This window comes from Lissotriton helveticus, chromosome 2_2 (assembly GCF_964261635.1).
Source record: "Lissotriton helveticus chromosome 2_2, aLisHel1.1, whole genome shotgun sequence".
Classification (NCBI taxonomy): domain Eukaryota; kingdom Metazoa; phylum Chordata; class Amphibia; order Caudata; family Salamandridae; genus Lissotriton; species Lissotriton helveticus.
The window spans coordinates 485,674,859-485,686,822 of NC_136060.1; the positions used below are offsets into that span (position 1 = coordinate 485,674,859).

Genomic DNA, 11,964 nt, shown 5'->3' on the forward strand with positions numbered 1-11,964 from the left:
CACATCAGAGCCTCCTCCTTGCTTCTTGAGACCTCCATCGACACATCAGAGCCTCCTCCTCACTTCTTGAGACCTGCTCAACACACCAGAGCCTCCTCTTCACTTCTTGAGACCTCCCTCAACACCTCAGAGCCTCCTCCTCACTTCTTGAGACCTCCCTCAACACATCAGAGCCTCCTCCTTGCTTCTTGAGACCTCCCTCGACACATCAGAGCCTCCTCCTCACTTCTTGAGACCTGCTCAACACACCAGAGCCTCCTCTTCACTTCTTGAGACCTCCCTCAACACCTCAGAGCCTCCTCCTCCCTTCTTGTGACTTCCCTCAACACCTTAGAGCCTACTCCTCCCTTTTTGAGACCTCCCTCAACACACCCGAGCCTACTCCGTTCTTCTTGAGACCTCCCTCGACACATCAGAGCCTCCTCCTCACTTCTTGAGACCTCCCTCAACACACCAGAGCCTCCTCCTCACTTCTTGAGACCTCCCTTAACACCTCAGGGCCTCCTCCTCCCTTCTTGAGACCTCCCTCAACACCTTAGAGCCTCCTCCTCCCTTCTTGAGACCTCCCTCAACACATCAGAGCCTCCTCCTCACTTCTTGAGACCTCCCTCAACACACCAGAGCCTCCTCCTCACTTCTTGAGACCTCCCTCTACACATCAGAGCCACCTCGTCACTCACTTCTTGAGACCTCCCTCGACACACCAGAGCCTCCTCCTCACTGCTTGAGACCTCCCTCAACACCTCAGAGCCTCCTCCTCCCTTCTTGTGACCTCCCTCAACACCTTAGAGCCTCCTCCTCCCTTTTTGAGACCTCCCTCAACACACCCGAGCCTCCTCCGTTCTTCTTGAGACCTCCCTCGACACATCAGAGCCTCCTCCTCACTTCTTGAGACCTCCCTCAACACACCAGAGCCTCCTCCTCACTTCTTGAGACCTCCCTCAACACCTCAGAGCCTCCTCCTCCCTTCTTGAGACCTCCCTCAACACCTTAGAGCCTCCTCCTCCCTTCTTGAGACCTCCCTCAACACATCAGAGCCTCCTCCTCACTTCTTGAGACCTCCCTCAACACACCAGAGCCTCCTCCTCACTTCTTGAGACCTCCCTCAACACACCAGAGCCTCCTCCTCACTTCTTGAGACCTCCCTCAACACCTCAGAGCCTCCTCCTCGCTTCTTGAGACCTCCCTCAACACACCAGAGCCTCCTCCTCTCTTCTTGAGACCTCCCTCAACACCTCATAGCCTCCTCCTCCCTTCTTGAGACCTCCCTCAACACACCAGAGCCTCCTCCTCACTTCTTGAGACCTCCCTCAACACCTCAGAGCCTCCTCCTCACTTCTTGAGACCTCCCTCAACACATCAGAGCCTCCTCCTCGCTTCTCGAATTCTCCAAGAAGCCGAAGACCTGGATCTTCGACAAACGCTGTGCGGACCAGAGCCTACGCACCTGCTCAAGCCCCTGATACCCTCTTGGGTGAATGGTGCACTGCACAGATCCTCATAACATAGCAGCTGTGTCCGCAGGGTCAGCCGATGCATTATTACAAACGGTCTCTGCACTCTGACCCCTCACTTAAACCAGTTTTACCTTTGGGGTTGAGTGGTGTCATGGGGAGCACACTCCGTTATGATAGTATTAGGTCTACGTTCCAGGCCTTGCCGCATGTTAACAAAGTCTTTGTTTGTGCATTGCGTTGGCATATGTTGTGTACTTTTACGTGAAATAAGTACAGTCAGTCTGAAATTGAGTCCACAAAATAAACAACATTTTATTGGCTTTTTTATTGTAAGCCTATTAAGTGACTTGTGTGTACAAAGTTAAAACATCTTCTGATTTACAAAGGAAACTAGTGATTGTCTTGCTGAATATTAATTAGTAGTAGCTGCAGGATGGCCTATAACAAGATGCAGCTACTGTGGCACACTTGGTGTAAAGTCACACACATGCACTTCTGCAGTGCTTCCAGTGTTAGCATTGTTTGCAATGTTGTGTTGCAAACACTGGTGCCTGAGCAAGTGAGCTCCCACCTGTTCAGGAAAGACACTAAGGAAGAAATGTATAAAAACTCACCTTAATTTGGCAGGAACTGAGAGGCCGGCTGCTTGGAGGGATGCTGTTTGAGGTTGGGTCCACAGATATGTATGGTTATTACATGAGCGGGCGACAAACCAAAACATTAATAATAACAAGGATTACACCGTGAGAGGGTATTAGGGTAATTGGTGAGGGATGTGTGATGATCATTCATAGGGTGTAGTTCTTATTCACTCTGATAAGCTAATTGCAGAGAAAGCCGTTATTATGATGATTTTACATGGTGTACTCAAGAATAACACATAGCGGCATATAATAACAAGCATTGGCATAGCCAATAGATCTCACCTTTGGGACCTTATAAGTGTTTAGCCATGCAACAGTTGATGTTGTAGCACCAAGGATATTGTGCTGTAGGCCCAAGGCTCCTCAACCTTACGAAGATCTCCAGTGAGTAGGCCTGCTTCCTCATAAGCGGTGCAAGTGGCAAGAAAGCTACCAGAGGTTCTGAAACTATCTAAACCATGGGGATGAGGCTGCCACTAATATAAAATGCCCATTCACAATTTTAAATGGGGTATACACAGTGTCTAGAAGTAAGCCTATATCCTCAGATTGCCAACTCAAGTTTAAAACATTTCCCAGTGCATATAGTGAGATGTTCCTTTTACTTCATTTTCTCCTGCTGGAAAATGGAGTTCATTGTATTTTAATTTGTGTAACCACTACTGACAAAGGTTTAGCAGAGGAATGCAGTCTCTTTAGAATCCGGTCAACATCCCTGTATCCTTGAGGACAGGTGGATCTTTAAACAAGCATTTGCAATGCAATTGGTCTCGCATTTACGCGAGTTTGGGCTATTGGCATTGTATATGACAATGCCTTTTATTTATGTTTTAAATACCAAAACAGAAATAAAAGGCATTGTCACTTACAATGCCAATAGCTCAAACTCGCGTAAATGCAAGACGTATTGCATTGCAGATGCTTGTCTTGCGAACAAAGAAAATAAGCTAAAAACATTGCAATGTACAACGCCAATAGCTCTAATTTTCAGAAATGCAAGCCTGAATACATTGCAAATGCTCGTTTTGCAGTGTTATAGAGCACATACTCGACCCGAAGGTATAAGCACCAGTGACATTACACAAGGACGCATTAATACTTTGTAGGCATGGAAATATGGAGTGATTTGCCCAGAAGCAAAGGATGTTGAGCGGGCGCCGAGAATCGAACCTAATCCCCCACCTTCACAGTCAGCAATTCTTGCAGTTACCCCACATCATGTTTCCATCTCTGGGAAAATGCAGATGCATTGCAGAATAAACTGCTGAAGCTGAGCAGACAATATTTTGTAACAAAAAAAGTACAGCCAGAGCTCTCAGCAGGATAACTTAATCTAGGTGCATCAGTGACTGGTCTGAACTTGAATATCCCGAATGGAGGAACAGCCAAGGTTTTCTCGCAGTCTTGTACAGTGGGCAGAGTAGAATAAACCATGTAAGGATTCCCAGAGGAGCTTGGGCACACAGGCATGCCCAGACAAGGATTTCTACATTTCTTCATAGGTTCTTGAAGTGAGAGAAGCTCTAATCTGGATCTCACTCATGCTAGAGGGATACGTGCTTCCCTAGTACCGCCCGCTGCCCAGGCGGCCGGTACCTTCGGCCTGTGCTTGTTTTAAATCCCTGGTTCTTCAGTAAAAGTGTGAATTCAATCCTACTATTTTAGTCTCTCAATGACATTATCTAACAAGAGTTTTTTTTAATGTGGAATGTGTATGAACCGAAAGAGGCACTTTGCTCCCAGTGCGAGCTCCAGGGCAGGCAGAGCTGTTTGATTCAGACTGTAAGAATGAGAGCCTTTTACCATGATGCCTGGGGCTGTACCTGTCTGTGGAACTCACAACTAAGCACCAAGTATGGCTCGTTAGCATTTTACTCTCAGGGTGGAAAAGTCCAGTTTCCTAAGTGAGACATTTAATAACAGTCAATCATTTCCAACCAGTGCATGTACTTAAGAATAGAAGAGCTTTAATCACTGGACACAACTAAATACTATATATTACATTGGGGTTAGAAATAGGTGCAATTAACTTGGTGGGTCGGTACTACTGTCTGGTACTCCAATATTTTATGTGGAACTCAATAAATTTAGGGGGGGAAAACATCCACCTGTCCAAAGATCTGATGGTGTACAATCTCTTTTAACTTGTCTCTTCCTCCTGGGCTGGCCAAGCAATATTTGAATTGGAAATGTATGGTTTGTCTAAATATTACAGTTTAAGCTGCTCCTGTGTCTGACTGTTTTCACTCACACTATCTCAGATGCACAGTGTGCCTTTAACAGTTCAGTCACCGCGTGTCCATAGTGTTCAGGAGCGGGGGTGGGAACTCGGCTTTCTCTGGTGGATGCCCCTGCATTCGTTCTGTGAAGAGGGGTTGTGTCTGACCTAACTCCGTCCCGCCGTCTCCTACGACTACTTCCTGAACCACTGATTTAAGCGGGAGAGCAGACACAAGTCAACCAAAGTTGTACTCGTATGATGTGGCTGGGAGAAGGGAGGTCTCCTCTGCTGAGTCTTCCTCTGGCCCAAGCCTGCCACCAAAACAAATGTAGACCCCAAACAAGAAAGCAGTGGTGTTTTTGGGTGAGACGATTGCAGTTTCAAATTTCTCTATCACCAAGCAGTGACTGGCCCATTCTTCTGGTAATCTTTCCTTGGAAGTCACTCCCCTCTCCTGTGCTTGCCTTCCGCCACTCTCTGTGGGCTGGTTAGGATGGTTTGAATGTTCTCCAAAAACGGAGGTTTGTGGAGCAAGTTGCTCTGCTCCTGCGCATGCTGCAGAGATGACCAGGGTCACAAGGCTTTCCCACCAACTTGGCAGTAGAAATCCTGCCCTGGGCTATGACTAGCCAGATGCTCCTCCTCAACCCTATGGACCCTTGCTCCTCTTAGCAACCTTTCCTTGCTTCAGGGATAACTCCAAAATCTCTCTCCGGGAGTCATTGTGTGCCCTACCTTCAAGGTAGTTTTGAGACCGTGCTCCTGGCAGGATGCAGAAATTCCAGGTTCCTGTTCCCAAACCTGGTATAGGGGGAAAGGGTTTCAGGAACCCCATTCTGGGACTCAAAATTCTTTGTTACTCTCCACTGGTATGGAGTTCTTGGTAATCGTTGCTGAGAAATCCTGACACAAAGCCTGGAGGCTTCTGTCTCACACTTAAACTGTTTTCTTACTCTTCTGTATTCAAGAGTTGGTGCACTTGAATTAGTTTCACGCAGTTCCTGACTTTTTGTGTACTCTTCATACACCGGTCAGGCCACACACTTTGTCCTCTAGAGTCAGCAGGAATGTGGGTGTGGATGGGAGCACCCTGTGATGGAAAACCCAAAAACAGAAAAAAGAGAGAGGGTTTATCCGGTAAGTGTCTCCCAACTTCTTGAGGATAAGAGATCTGAAAAAAAAATATCAGGATCGGGCAAGGACTTTCCCTACACTTCAAAGGGATCCTCCTATATACTCTCCAGCCTAGAGTCTGGTCCACTACAAATGATCTCAGGGATGCTTTGGGGGGAACCTGCAGTGTACATTGTTGCGTGGCAGGCTCTCTCCACCCCATCTTTGATACCACTCGTGTGCAGCATACAGGCCCCACGCACATCGCACTGCACATACGGTTGGTGATCATGCACGCTCCTTCCATATTTCACATGAATGGAGCGAAGGACCTGGTTGCAGAGGACTGGCAGATCAATTTTAAACGGGAGAGGCCAATTGGTGAATCTACCTGACAAGTAAATTTTAAAACGGCGTTTCCTGTCACTATTCACAAAATCCACAGCACACATAGGTAGAGTAATATTAAACACCATTGCAAGTATACACAAACTATAAACACAGTTTCAGAAATCTTCTCTTTCTTTTATTCTTTTCTTTCTGATCAGCCAACACGTGTTTCGTCGCACAAACTGGGAAATCGTTCCGCAACTTTCTCAAGGCTTCAATGTCATTGGTAGCAACTTCTCATGTGGTGCTAATTCCATCCCACACGCTTTAGACTGCGAGTGAGTCCAGTATCCTTGCTTTGAAGTGAGCAAATCCGTAATTTTCAGTAAAAGCACAGCGCTCCGTGCCGTAGTGTAGCCGCAAATAGATCAGTCCTCCTTTCACTATAATATGTTGCTGCGGCCACCTTCAATCCTCCACATCCCTGTGAGCTGACAACAGTCATGCTAAGTAAAAAGCGGATACACACGATGCTTCCCTCCATTATACAAAGCCCTGCGGTAGGTCACATTTCATGTTTCAGTGAGCCTCCAACACACACACAATTATTTTGTGTGCTGAGGCCACAAAACAGAAACCACCGGAAACTTGGTATGGGATGGGTACACTCTCCCCATGGCCATCCAGGGGACCTGTTCCATCTCAACACTCCCTTTCTAGAAAAAGATATCTGAACTTTGAACCATTTTTTTTTTACACAAGATGATTTCAATAAAGTTGTGGCATCCACTGTGCACATTGCACAACTCCACGAACAACCATTCCAACATGCAAAAGGTGAAGCCAGACAGGACAAAGATAGTAGAAGTTTTTAGAAGCAACTTTCCACAGGGCTCAAAGAGTTTAATGTTAAGTAACCCTACAACTCCGTGCATTACAGAGCAATGGTGAAACAGTTCGCCTTTTAAACCATCAATGCTTCTGAAACTGCACAGTCACAGATTGTTAATGAATGAATTCAAATCTACTACCGTGGGGCATCTCTAGAGTTAACAGAAGCACGTCTAGGGTGGCGAAAAGAGGATGGATTCCTAGAGAGTCAAAGAAGAAACCCCGAAAAGGGCTGAACCTACGAAAATTATTATTTTTTGTTGGTATCATGAGTGTTAATAAACCGCTTTATGTCTGTGTCATTTCCAGTTTTGGTTGGGCACCTTGGAGTCTAATGTATCATTTTAAGTTTTTGGGCATTGGCTTTGAAATTCTGAAATGTACCAGGAGTTTCTGAGAAATGTGCCCCTAAAGCTATGCACTCCTGGTTGTCTTCATAATGCAGCCTAATGCTGCATCTGCTCCTGTATCAAAGAGATGAAGAATAAGCAACACATGAATTAATCTCTGAATAACTCCAGACACCATTGACTTGAACACTGAGACTTTAGGACCCTGTGAGTACCGCCATTGACTTCACTTGGGGGGAGGGACTTAGTTTGGGTGCTGGATTTTTTGGAGGAAGAATTTTATGTTTTAATCTAGAAACTCAACCCTCTTAATTGTCTTAGCCGCTGCACTGCGATACACCTGGCAAGTCAAATTCCTAAAGGCAGTAAGTTGATCATTGCGTTGGATTGCAATTATATCAGTACCTCTGGGACAACGGAGAGGAAAATGATACCTTCTTCCCATCCAGTTTCTGTCACCAACCTTACTATCAGATTCCCTAGCTTGCATACCCTTGACCTTTCAGGATATCTTTATGGCAATGGCCTACACAAAGGATCTCTGCCCTTACCGCCCCCTCTGGCTGCCACAGTGATACGCTTTGCTTGATTGCCCAGTCATGACATCTGTATGGTAGCAAGGTGGCTAACCAGACATCTCTTTATATAGTACCACTGGACCTCCAGTCCACAGCGGGACAGCCTGTACTCTGGAACTTGTCTGAGTAAGGTGAGTTTAATTTCAATCATCGACGATTATTATTGTAGTTCTAGTTAGTCCTAGTTCAAACCTGTGAATCTATAAAAGATTCTATGCTGGAGAACAAATGTTTCTTATCCGTAACTACAGTTCTGTAGTGTCTTAAACAGATTGTCTAGATTGTCATGCAACACTCATTCCTTGCCCCTGCAGCTCTAATTGCATACCTACTACGTGTCTGATATTAAAATCTGGGGTCTTATGGCCTCTGACATTCTAATATAATTACATAATGATTCTGCCGGGAAGGTAATAGAAAGGATTTTTAACAACAGCTTAGTTGGTAAGGGGTCCAACAATCCTCCTTAACAGACTGTGTAGTGACTTACAACAACACACCACATAGCCAAAACACACTATAATAAAGGATTTGTAAGACAACAAAATGATATATGTACGCCAAGAAGGGACAGCGAGGATAGTTGCTGCCCGAGACGAGGAGAAGATATATGGAAATTGGAGGCCGCGATACAACTGGGCAGATTGAATCTGGATGTTAGCGACCTCCGTCTACAGCCTACATATAATTGGACTGTAGGGACAGGGGAATTGATACTCACACTTGAGAAGGAAGACGTGTGATAACATTATCGCCATAGGAAGGAGAAATAATACGAGGGATACAATTTACTACTTTCCTATACCCCAGGGATGCAAGCAATAATGAAACTCAATCGTAACTGCTGGTAACATTGATCGAAGAGTTTAAGGAACTGCGAATAGATAGCCCTGAAGAAGTCAGTGTGTTTATTTTGTACACGACGAAACACGTGTTGGCTGTTGTTTGTATCATCATTTGGAGTACTGAAGCAAGAAAATAAACGACAAGAACGACACATCCATTTTTGATTTATGGACAATTTTCTTTTTTCTCTAATTGGTGTTTGAGAAAAATGACTCTTGCCTGGAATATTCATCTATATTTACAGACTGTTTTGGTGATATGTGTGCTCAGAGGTTATTGTAGAGTTTAGTAGCTTTCAATTTTGAGAGTTGTTGATGTTGGATACGCATCATACTTCTAGAGGCACCATTCTATAACATTTATATACACAGGTATCCCAGATAGTAACAAGGTTGAGCGCCCTTTAGTCTGTTGGTATCCCAATCAAGCTTTTGATATATGGGTGTTCCACACGGTAAGATTACTACAGAACAATGTACAACATATATTACAACAATAACAGCTTGTGAACTACTATATTCAAAGTTAATCAAAAACGGACAATTCGTCAACTGCGCATTTGGCCCTGTAACAGGCATTCTACATCAACCTCATAATTTATTTCAGTGTTGATGTTTCGACCCATATGTGCCTTGGAATTGGGTCTTTCTCAGGACAAGAAGGAAGGGATACACCTTCAAAAAGACACTTAATGGTGTATGTAAGTACTAGCTTAGGTCCTTCGGCTTAGTGGGTATGCAGAACAGAAACCATCATCTGTATTAGTATCCGGGTCAATAGACCTCGAAGGTACACCGCTCAAGTTTAGGCATCTCCATTAATCACAAGCTTGAGCACGGTCTATCTTAGCTCACTGAGCTGCGCACTGTGCAAAGAGTACAGCTCCTAAGGTTAAGAATTGGACTGGTGTTCAGCTGTCAGTACTTTGAGTAGAATGCGCTTTAAAGGGAACTTCACAGCTACTGCGAGTGCCTCAAAACTGAACTCTCTTCTGAATTCTCTTGCTATCCCACCAGTCTTTCCTATTCCCATCAGCCTCTTTGTCTCCATCACCCTGCCCACACATCACTCTCCACTCCCTTCTGTTTTACCACTCTTCTCCTCCACACTCATTCTCTTCCTCACCACAATTTAGCCTTTGCTCATCACCCTGCTCTCAGAATACCTTCCTTTCTTATCCTTCTAATCCGGTGTCAGCCCTCCTCTCATCCTTTTCTCAGTGCAGGCCTACCTTTCACCCTATTCCCATCACCCACTTTGCTCATCATTCTCCTGGTCCATCTGTCTCCATTTTCCTCCTTCATCTACTCTTGAATCCATCTTCATCACCGTGTCTACTTTATGATGCACATCACTTTCCTATTCCTCTCTACTCCGCCGTTGTGGAACTTTTCCCTTACACCTACTACTTTCCTGTCACACCTACTACTTTCCTGTCACACCTACTACTTTCCTGTCACACCTACTACTTTCCTGTCACACCTACTACTTTCCTGTCACACCTACTACTTTCCTGTCACACCTACTACTTTCCTCTTATTTCTTTCACCTCTTTCCTTACCTGACTATTGTCTCATCTTTCATTTTATTCCTTACCATCATTTTTCTATCCCGACAATCTCCTGTATTTACCCTCTATTTTTCCTCTCTCTGCCCCATCACTTCCTCCTGTAAATATTCTATATTTTTATCGTGTTTGCTGCCCTTTGGAACCACAGTTGCAAAACTGAGGACATTGGCTTTTCAGGACATCTGACAACATTAGTGGCCTTTGTGGGCTATACTCACTACCTTTCGAAATGTACCAAAAACAACACAATCCCAGAAGTGTGCTGTGAATCCAGATCAGCGACCCCGAGCAGCTTAGACCTACAAGTGTTTTTCCTGCACTTCCTGTCCCACTCTGTCAGAAGCGAAAGGCTGAGTAACAGCATGTGAACTTATGACTCCACGGATTGAAAGAACATCTCAGCAGCAAGTGCATTAGCCCACTGTTTTATCTTCTATGTTGAGGACCTGTGGAGTTACAGCAGCAGTCTGTCTGCTCATGTGTGGTGTCCGTGGCTTCTGATTGTCTCAGCAGACTCGGCTGGCCCCTCTGGAGGCTGGGAGTGGGCAGGACGGTGGCAGTATGCGGTGCCAGTGCTGCCACGGAGGACTGGTCTTAGTTTACCGAGAAACTTCTCTGTTCCTACCCAGGCTGTCCCTGTGCTGGAAGAAGTCTTTTCACTTCAGGAAAGTCAAAATATGTGGCATGAGCAGGTGTTTTTTTTTTCATATACGTCAAAAAGTAGGAATAGTGTCACGACAGGAAGAAAATAAAAGAAACCACAACTAAGATATACAGTGTTAGTATGGACTTCTCTTAGGATGGTAAAATCCAATTCGCTTGTCTCAGCCATATGCTGGATACTAGAATTATGTGGCAAGGCAGGACCAATGTATGCAGCTGGTTTTACTCAATAATGCAGCAAAAAAAGGCAAATTATGCAGCGCAAGATGGCACATTTTAAGATAATATTACGTCATTATGCTTTATTTATTTTTAACCTCTTACCATTGTCTGTGCAAAGGTTTCACCTGATTAGAAAAAGTGAGAGGCCCAAATACAGCAATAAACAACTGAAGGGTGACCAGTTCATCTTTGCCAAAGGCCTCCCCTTGTGCAGGAAGAGGCGTCGCTGCACTTTTAGTAACTTTTGATCACTCTGAACCAGAAACGTTTTTTTATTTAAAGTCTGTAACTTATATAGAAGATTATGGTTTATGTGGTAAATCCATAATTCATGTGAAGAAACAGCGGCTGCAGAATCGCATATTTCCAGGCAATGTGTTGTTTCTCTAGTTCTGGGTGATGGGAGCTTGCAGGCCTCTTTCGATGGAGTGAGCGTGTCACAGGTACCCCTGCTTTTCACAAGTGCGTGATGATAGCCACCGCCCCGCGAACATCACCCCTCTACTGAGACTCACCCACAGGCATTGATGGTTTTTATTCAAAGTAAACAATTAGGATCAGAAAGCAAGGTTTCAGGGCCAGGTGAATCAATGAAGGGAAACAAAATATGTTTTTCTGCTTGCAAATGGGGGAATAGGGGGACAGAGCAACTCTAGGAGGACAAAAGAGCTCCCCCACCCCCCATGCTAGAACCGGGGGCCGTTTGTATGCCTTCTGCATACTGATTAAAAACAAAACTATTGGATAATTATTAGATGTGTCAGGGAGCTTCAAATTGAAGTTGAAAAGGTAATAGGGCAACGATGGGCCCCCGAGGGCTCCATAGGCGACAGTCACAGGGTCAGATGTGGCAGTGCCAACCTTGACATCTGCGTGCTCGCCATGATTTAAACCATCTTGGAACAGAACCACTGATCTCCATTCGGATTTAAAGAGTGAGAAGAAACATTTGTTGATCATTGGGGCTGAATGTCACTTGATGGGTCGAGTAGAACAAGACGGAAGGGGTTTTCCTCACCTAAGATCCGTAGGGCACCAGATACAATCCTACGAATGGTTGTTTCTGTGCAATGCCAGGG

At 45.0% G+C, this 11,964-nt stretch overlaps 1 protein-coding gene across 1 annotated transcript in view; it reads left to right on the top strand.

Moving 5' to 3' along the window:
- Positions 1 to 11,964, top strand: part of IDH3B (isocitrate dehydrogenase (NAD(+)) 3 non-catalytic subunit beta) — a 149,500-nt gene that overhangs the window by 118,865 nt on the left and 18,671 nt on the right. The gene's annotated exons all lie outside the window — the stretch shown is intronic.